Source organism: Apium graveolens, chromosome 4 (assembly GCF_009905375.1).
Source record: "Apium graveolens cultivar Ventura chromosome 4, ASM990537v1, whole genome shotgun sequence".
Classification (NCBI taxonomy): Eukaryota; Viridiplantae; Streptophyta; class Magnoliopsida; order Apiales; family Apiaceae; genus Apium; species Apium graveolens.
The window spans coordinates 270,963,488-270,973,704 of record NC_133650.1 but is presented as its reverse complement, the minus strand read 5'-3'; the positions used below and the strand labels follow the sequence as shown (position 1 = coordinate 270,973,704).

Below are 10,217 nucleotides of genomic sequence, written 5' to 3'. Positions count from 1 at the left end.
GAATTATGCATGGCAATTCACACATAAACTTATGCTAGCATGGCAAGTTCTAAACCTCTATATTCACTTTCGCTTCAATAGAGATTAACAAACAATCTTATATGTTAGCTACGCATCAAAGACGAATAAGCACAACTAAACTAGGAAATCATAAATAACTGCACACTAAAGATTTAGAAAAATCAACTATTGAAATCCATAAATAAATCCGACAGAACCCCATGACAACGATTAGTTCATGATCGAACATATCGTCACCAAGGGTTCCAATGAAAACATGATAATAATTAAGTTCAGAAAACTACGAGATAATATAGAAGTATTAAGGTTTAGAACAAATCAAAAACAAGCATCCAAAGTATCGACCAAATCAAAGAATACACAGGAATAAACTAGGTGTTCTTCTATGTAACCGTCTTGTGCTCTCTAGGTATTTGTTATGTTCTCCCTAGCTTCCTTCTTTTAAAAAATGTCTTTCTTTAATTATATATAGGCTCCTGGCAGATCTGGATGCTTCAAATCTTCAAATCGGAGTGGAATCAGGATTCTGCAAAAATAACCCAGCGCGGCCGCCCCTCCTTGAGCGCGGGCACACTGCCTTCAATTTTTAACTAGCACGGCTGCCCCGCTGCAGATCTGAACGCTTCAAATCTTTAAATCTGAGTAGAATCAGGATTCTATAAAAATAACCCGGCACGGCCGCCCCGCCTTGAGCGTAAGTGCTTCCTTCAATTTTCAACTGGCGCGGCCGACCCGCTTCCAGCGCAGACGCGCCGGCCTTCTGACAAAAATGCTGAATTTTGTTTTTTGCCTCCTTTCTTCGTGCGATCTCTCGAAACTCCATTCCCGACCTCTTATTAGCGTACAAACATTATAAAACTCAAATCCTCCTCCTGACTAGTGCCCTTCTATGCAATTACACAAAACACATCAAAAATGCCACATACTTGAGTCCAAAACATTCAATTTAAGCCGATATGAAGCGTTCCAAGTGGATATGAATTCCACTTATCGTACCCCCAAACTTAAATTAATGCTTGTCCTCAAGCATAAACAGACTCAACACTAAAAACAAAACAAATGCATGAATGCAATTATGTGAAAATGCAACGATCCCCTCGAAATAACTATAACCAATTAATAAGAAATATTTCTAAGAATGCAATTATTCGAAACAGAGTTTAACTAAATCCCAAAATCAACTTTAACCCAGAAATGTGCGTGTGTGTATGCTTAACAGATATACTCCCAACACTAGATCAATAATCATATCCTATTCTTTTACCAAAACAATCACAAGTTTATAAATAAAATAAACGTTAAACACATAATGGCTCACAACACTTCAATTTACTAGAGTTATACAAGGATTCATGCTTTTATAGAGAACACATACACAAACGCTTATTTGACCGTGCAATGAATGAGGTCCCAAAAGACTTATACAATAATACCCTTGTAGCGAGCATTAGGTTAGCGGATCCTAGACTATAAAAACCTTAGGTCGTTAGGCATAAAGTCCCCTAGAACTTAATAGCTCGAGTATTAAAGAGCTCACTCTTGGTCAATTATGCATAACACAGAACAACTCATATATTTTTTTCTTTTCTTTTTTTTTCTTTTTTTTTTTCTTTTTTTTCTTTGATTTCTAAATGAGTGCATTTCGCTCCATCTCATTCATCCCTAGACTACTCATAAAAATATGAGCCGTCTATTAGCCATTTGACGTTTAGCCTTATTCACAATAAGCAATGATATCCAAGTTTTTCTCCAATTTAAAAAATCAGTGTTACTTCGTCATTAAAGGAATAGCACAAATTCTAAATATAACCAAGTGATTAAATCTCAACAAGCAAATAAGTATGATCATGATCTAGTTCGAAAGCAACCTATAAGAGTTGTGAATGAATTTTGTTTCTGGGCATGCAAATCAATTCATTAGGACTTAAACATCCTTTTATTCGACATTACTACACTCAAATTAACATCAACAAATCAACCAGAAATAGTGCAACCTACGGGATCATGTTATATACATGCAAAATGCAACTAAATGGACTCACATAATAACACGAACAAATATGCAAAGATATATGAACTAAATGAACAATCATGCAAAAATATGAATGAACTATAACTAATCATGTAATATGAATCTACATGGACTCAACACAAAACTAATCCTTACATTATCACCCCCAAACATAAAATTTTCAATGTCCTCATTGAAGGTAATAATAAGGATTTAAGGCATACCTAGTCATTGCTAGGATTACCCTCCTCGGGTGGAGTATCAGGCGGCGGGTACACAGAATCAGCTCCAAAAACAGGCCAATTGACCTCGATACAGTGGCCCGGAAAGCAGTGCCCAAAGCCTGTGTCAAATCTACGAAAAAACAACTGTGCATATCGTGCATCGAATCCATGCGTCTGGTCAATCGCCTATACTGCGCATCGCCAAGTCCAAAATTGTCCCCTTCCTGCTGAGCACATGAGGATCTAGTGGCTCCACGAGAGGCCCTAGTAGCTGCCTGTTGTGTCTGAGAAGAACCCCCAGCATATGTCTGATCAGCTGGTTGGCCACCTGGTAGATGATCATAAGTGTAGCCCAAACCCTTCTCGTCGGCCTTCCCGCCATACCACTCCTTCAACTGCAGAATCATTGAACTATCAATCGGGGCACTCATCATCTGTCACTGTTCATGCTCGGTCGACCTGACACCAACAGTGGTGCATAACCTCGTAATAATGGAGGCATGTGGAATCTCCCCCGTGGTCCCTCCTCGCATAAAACGCAACATGTTCTGATGAATCTCCAAGCCGAGATCCACATACTCTTCATTAAGGATTCCCCATAACAAAATAGCATGATCCATAGTAACTTCGTGTGAGTGCAAAGATGGCATTATATTTGCACACACAAATAGGTGTCATGCCCTAGCATACCTGTTTATACACCTAGAAGAAAAAGTAAGCAGCTCATTTGTGCCCACCTTGCACTTTCAATCCGTCCCACGAACACACAACTCAGCCATAATATAGTCCAAATCAAAATCCTCCCTAGTCTTTTGTATCTAATCTTCAATAGTAGGCTTCCTTGCAGGTTGATTGATAACCTTACGAATAGCCTTAGGGGTATAATCCACCGTCAACCCACGAACCACAGAAAACCCATTCTTATCCGCCTCAGCATTCGCATAAAACTCCTACACGATGCTCATAGGGACTGCAGTGGGTGTCTCATAGAAAGTTTGCCATCCCAACCCAATTATCATCTCCAAAAGTTTTCCATCCTTCGCAGTGGGTAAGAAACCCCTCTCCTTCGCAATCGACTTAGACATCAGCCTATTAAACTAAACTTGTGCCTCCGGAGAAGAAAATCTATCCACATTGCCATCTGTGCTAGAATCTTCATTAGCCGATGGATGAGTGCTACTACTCCCCGCGGTTCTTGCTCTTTTAGGTGGCATCACAACAGTAGAATAAAGATTTGGGTGTGAGTAGTGTAAGGAGAAGCTAGGGTTTTAAGAGAATAAGAAGATGTATATATATATGAGATGTATGTATATATATAAGCGGTATAGGATGGGTAGGATTTAGATGTGATTAGGAAGAATAATTAGGGTGGGAATAGGTTAAATTTTCGGGTAGGAGTCTTTTTGTACTGAATTTTCTGTTCTTTTCTTTTCTTTTTTCCAGAGGTATAGCGCGGCCACCCCGCTTCCAGCGTGGGTGCGCCATGCTTCTGGAAAATTGAGCGCGGCCGCCCCGCTTCCAGCGCGGGCGTGCCGTGCTTTTGGAAAATCTGAAAAAAAAACAATTTGCTTTTGCTTCTTTTTTTTTCTTGTTGAACCTACTATACAACAAACATGGGTTACCTCCCACAAAGCTCTTCGTTTATGTCGCTAGCTTGACGTGAATCTTCGAATCAAGTTGTCGAAAGTGGCACGCACCACCTCACGGTTCACCGTACCACCATAGTAATGCTTCAACCTTTGACCATTTACTTTGAACATTTGGTCCGGATGCTTATCAAAAATCTCCACAGCTCCATGTGGAAACACCGTTTTGACAATGAACGGACCTAACCACCTTGACTTAAGTTTCCCTGGAAAAAGTCAGACACGAGCGTTGGACAATAGAACTTGCTGACCAGGCATAAATGACTTATGCACTAACCTTGTATCATGCCATCTCTTGACCTTCTCCCTGTATACCTTGTTGTTTTCATAAGCCCGAAGGCGGAACTCGTCGAGTTCATTAAGTTGAAGCATTCTTTTCTCTCCAGCAGCTGCCATGTCCAGATTCAGCTTCTTGAAAGCCCAATACGCTCTATGCTCTAGCTCCGCAGGCAAATGACACGCCTTCCCATACACCAACTGAAACGGTGACATTCCTAGAGGATTCTTGTATGCTGTTCTATAGGCCCACACATCTTCGTCTAGCTTCAATGACCAATCCTTCCTTGATGGACTCACAACGTTCTCCAAGATTCGCTTGATCTCTCGATTCGACACTTCAGCTTGCCCATTAGTTTGAGGATGGTAAGTTGTGGCTGCACGATGATTCACATGATATCTTTCCATCAATGCAGTGAACTTGCGATTGCAGAAATGCGATCCCTCATCACTGATTATAACACTTAGAGTACCGAACTGTGTAAATATTTGATTACAAAGAAAATTTATCACCACCCTCGTATCATTAGTTGGAAAGGCTTTAACCTCAACCCATTTAGACACATAATCCACGACCAAAAGAATATATTGATTATTACATGACGAGACAAATTGCCCCATAAAGTCGATTCCCTAAACATCGAAAATCTCAACTTCAAGAAGAACATTGAGAGGCATCTCATCTCTCTTAGACATATTTCCAACCCTTTGGCAGCGATCACATCTTGACACAAACTGATGAGCATCCTTAAATAAAGTACGCCAGAAAAATCCTGCTTGGAGAATACGAGCAGATGTCTTCTCTCCACCATAATGACCACCATTCACAGTAAAATGACAATCTTGCAGAATACCCTCTGTCTCACTATACGGAATGCATCTTCTGATAATTTGATCTGCTCCCTATCTGAACAAAAATGGCTCATCCCATTAATACCACTTCACCTTATGTGGAAACTTCTTCCTTTGAGCATAAGAGAGTTCTGAGGGCATAACATTACTCAGAAGATAGTTCACAATATCTGCAAACCATGGTTCTTCTTCTTGCACCAAAAAAGTTGCTCATCAGGAAAAGATTCATTGATTAACATCTTATCTTGGGAATCATGCCTTGATCTTCCAGTCATGAGAGATGATCCGCTACTTGGTTTTCTATACCTTTTATGTCCTTGATTTCTAGCTCGAATTACTGAAGCAATAGTATCCATCGAATCAAACAAGGTTTTGAATCTTTTTTTCGAGATCAGATATCAAATAGCAGTATGATCAGTGAACAGTGTCACTTTTGTCCGAAGTAAGTAAGATCGAAATTTCTCGAAACCATAGACAATCGCTAAGAGCTCCTTCTCGGTAGTTGTGTAATTCATCTGAGCACCATTAAGGGTTTTAATAATATAGTAAACCATATGGAATATGTTCTGCTTTCTCTGGCCAAGAACTGCTCCAACTGCATAGTCACTAGCACCACACATCATCTCGAATGGCTCATTCCAATCAGGTGCAGTAATAAAAGTTAGTGTAGTCAAACTCTTCTTCAAGATCTTAAAAGCAGCTACACATTCATCATTGAATTTGAAAGGGACATCATTCTCTAACAGATTGCACAAGGGTTTAGAGATTTTGGAAAAGTCCTTGAGGAATCGCCGATAGAAACCCGCATGACCAAGAAAACTACGGACTCCTTTAACCGAGATTGGTGGGGGACGATTTTCAATAACCCCCACCTTGGCCTCATCCACTTCAAGCCCCTTGCTAGACACCTTATGATCAAGAATGATACCCTCTAGCACCATGAAGTGACATTTTTCCCAGTTGAGCACCAGATTGGTCTCAACACATCTTTTCAACACCATGGAAAGATTATGCAAGCACTCGTCATATGAAGTCTCGAACATAGAGAAATCATCCATGAACACCTCTACATTAGTTCAAATCATATCAGAGAAGATGGCCATTATGCATCTCTGAAAAGTAGCAGGTGCACCACAAAGTCCGAATGAAACTCGATGAAAAGCGAAAGTGCAAAAATGTGGTCTTCTCTTGATCTTCTGGGGCAATGCAAATCTGATTATAGCCCGAATACCCATCTAGAAGATAATAATACTCATGACCAGCCAACCTATCAAGCATTTGATCAATGAATGGAAGAGGGAAGTGATTTTTTCTGGTGGCTTTATTAAGCTTTCGATAGTCCATACATACTCTCCACTATGTGACTGTTCGAGTTGGAATGACCTCGTTCTTTTCATTAGCAACAACTGTAATGCCTCTTTTTTTAGGCACACACTGCACCAGGCTCACCCATGAACTGTCAGAAATAGGATAGATGATCCCTGCATCTAGCCATTTAAGAATTTCCTTTTTCACAACCTCTTTCATGATAGGATTGAGTCTTCTCTGTTTCTCAACAGTCGGCTTACTTCCTTCCTTAAGCAGAATTTTATGCATGCAATAAGGAGGGTTGATTCCCTTGTTATCTGCTATAGTCCATCCAATTGCTGATTTGAATTCTCTTAGAATTCTCAAGAGTTGTCTTCGTCACTACCTGAAAGGTTAGATGTAATAATAACAGGCAAAGTAGATGCATCAACTAAAATAGCATACCTCAAGTGATCAGGCAGTGGTTTGAGCTCAAGTGTGGGAGCTTCCTCAATAGATGGCTGAAGGTGCTCCTGAGAATTTTTAAGCTCTGCTTGTCCAAGAGACTCAAATGGCAAATCCAATCTCCTTTTCCATGGAGAAGCATTCAATTACTGAAGTTATTCTGCCCCTTCTTCATCCTCACTATCAGCATTTCATATCAAGGCTCTCTCTAAGGCATCAGTCCTTAGCATTTGATCAAGCTCTAAAGTCACTATAGAGTCGACCAATTCTACTATAAAGCATTCCTCTTCATCAGTAGGGAATTTCATTGCATTGAAGACATTGAAAGTCACATCCTGACCCTGCACTCTCATAGTAAGCTCACCTTTTTTCACATCGATCAGAGTTCAGCCTGTAGCTAAGAATGGTCTTCCCGAGATAATGGGAATCTTCTTATCTTCTTCGAAGTCTAGAATGACAAAATCAGCGGACAAAATCAGTGATGGAACGGTCAGCCAGTTGTAAAGACATGTTTACCGGGTTTGGATTAGGCAAACCAAGTTTCTTGAACACGGACAAGGGCGTCAGATTGATGCTAGCCCCCAAGTCACACAAACACTTGTCAAAAGATAGATTGCCAATGGTACAAGGTATCGTGAAGCTTCCTGGATCTTTAAGTTTAGAAGGGAGTTTCTGTTGTACCACAGCACTACACTCTTCCGTTAGAGCACCGGTTTCCAACTCCTCAAGTTTAAGCTTTCGAGATAGAATACCCTTCATGAACTTAGCATAGCCCGGCATCTATTCTAGAGCTTCCGCAAAAGGTATGTTAATGTGCAACTTCTTGAAAACCTCCAAAAACTTTGCAAATTGCTTGTCGAACTTCTACTTCTGAAGTCTTTTAAGATATGGAGGTGGAGGATACACTTATTTGTCCCCTATTTTCTGCTCAGGAGAAGTATTTTCAACCTTGTTCTTCTTTGTTTCAGCTTCGACATCCTTTTTCTCAGCAGAATCAGCCAACATATCATTTTCTGAAGTTTGAGAGGGCGCGAGCGCGCTACATCTGGGTGCGGGCACGCCTGCATTATGGAAAAAAAATTCAGCTTCTTCTTTTTCTTGATTTTGAGGGCTCGTGACCTTTCCAGATCTCAGGGTGATTTCCTTAAGCTGTTATATTGACTTCCCTCTTGCCTGGATTAGCCTCTGTATCACTTGGAAGAGTTCCTTGAGGTCGGTTCAATAAGGCGTTAACAATCTGCCCAATTTGATTCTCTAGAGTCTTGATTGAAACCGCTTGGCTTTTGCACATCAGCCTCAACTCCTCTAATTCAAATTTTTCATTAGAAGATTGACGGGCACCTCCACGAGATATTTATTGCATTCCCTGTGGCTGAAATTGCTGCCTTGGTGCATACTGTTGCTGAAAACTAGGAGGATTGAAAGGCTTGTTTCCAAACTTCTGGTACGGCTATTACATTGCATTCTGATTATTGCTTCAGCTGAATTTAGGATGATTACGGTTGTTAGGATGATAAGTAGCAGGAACAGGTTATTGCGACCTCTGAAAGTTGCTCACGAACTGAGCTGATTCAATAGATATAGCGCATTGCTCTGTCGCATGCGATCCTGCACAAAGCTCACAAACACTCATTATCGGTTGAACACCATAGTTAGTCAGAGAATCGACCTTCATAGTCAATGCCTTTAACTGAGCAGCGATAGGTGTAGTTGTATCCACCTCCAGAATTCTTGCTACCTTGCCTTACAGTAGCCTCTGAGTTGGATTCTGATATTCATTTGCAGCCATCATCTCAATCAGATCATAAGCTTCCTCATAGCTCTTAGCCCATAAAGCTCCACCTGATGTTGCATCGAGCATAGGTCTTGACTGTGATCCCAAACCATTATAAAAGCAATTGATCACCATCCAGTCAGGCATTCCATGATGAGGATACTTCCTAAACATCTCTTTGTAGCGCTCCCAAGCTTCACATAAAGATTCACCCGATTGTTACGCAAATTGAGTAAGAGCATTCTTGATTGCATTTATCTTTTCCATGGGGAAGAATTTAGTGAGAAACTTTTGAGTAAGATCCTCCCATATCGCAATAGAACCTGAAGGTAGAGAGTGCAACCAGCTCTTAGCTTTATCCCTCAGAGAGAATGGGAAAAGTCTCAGTTTCACAACGTCTTCAGGAACATTATTGAACTTGAAGGTGTCGTAGATCTCAATGAAGTCCCTGATATGCATATTGGGATCTTCCGTTAGAGAACCCCCAAACTGAACTGAGTTTTGTACCATCTGAATCGTCTTAGGCTTCATTTCAAAGGTATTAGCTGCGATAGCTGGCCTGACAATGCTAGATTGAATGTCATTGATCTTTGGTTGAGAAAAATTCATCAACTCTTTCATTGGTGCTGCTGGTTCTCCCATTGTAATGATCGCTTCTTCTTCAACTTTCACAACTTCTTCAAAAACTTCTTCAACTTCGTCCAGTGTTTCCTTGCGAGATTGAGAACGTGTTTGCATACACGCTCTCCAGAGTACCTGAAACACAACAAAGTAACCTCATAAATAAAATAATCTGAGTCAGTGAACTTTAACAACCATTGATGTCAAGAATATAAACTAAAATTTAACATCGATCCCCGGAAGCGGCACCAAAAACTTGTTCACACAAAAACACAAGCGAAAATACACGCAAGTGCACTTGATCACAAGTAGTATAAAATATAAGTCAAGTTCGTTCCCACAGGGATTGGTTTAGGTTAAGTTCAGATTATGCACCTATGCAACAATGTATGATTATTGTTCACATCTATGACAAGTAACAAGTTGAGTTGACTAACTAAAGAGATTATACTAACAAACTTCAACTAAAAGATTAAAACCGATTTACTTATATGAGAACAAAACATAGGATTCTAACTTTATTAAATACTTCATTCAAAGTTTATGTCTTTATCAATAGCATGTGATGGTGATGATAACTAATTAGATAACATGAAATTAGTATACGCTATCTTTCGATATACATATACCCTACTATTAAACATCCACAATTAAGATAAAATTTGAGTAAACACCAATTATGCTTAGACCCTATATGTCTATAGAATTTGAAAACATAATGGTTGAAGAACAGGTTCTCCATTATGATTACATAGGGTGTGTAAGATGGTTAAAATTACACTACGAATTTTGCATGGCAATTTACACATAAACCTATGCTAGCATGGCAAGTTCTAAACCTTTATATTCACTTTCGCTTCAATAGAGATTAACAAATAATCTTAGATGTTAGCTACGCATCAAAGACGAATAAGCACAACTAAACTAGGAAATCATAAATCATCGCACACTTAAGATTTAGAGAAATCAACTATTGAAATCTATAAATTAATCTGTTAGAACCCCATGACAATGATTAGTTCATGATCGAATATATCGTC

At 39.8% G+C, this 10,217-nt stretch overlaps 1 non-coding gene across 1 annotated transcript; it reads left to right on the top strand.

Moving 5' to 3' along the window:
* The first annotated feature begins 8,701 nt into the window (after positions 1-8,701).
* On the top strand, positions 8,702-8,808 carry LOC141721950 (small nucleolar RNA R71). Its single transcript, XR_012574990.1, has one exon. It is a non-coding gene; the product is annotated as a small nucleolar RNA R71 (small nucleolar RNA).
* Positions 8,809-10,217: the final 1,409 nt, after the last annotated feature.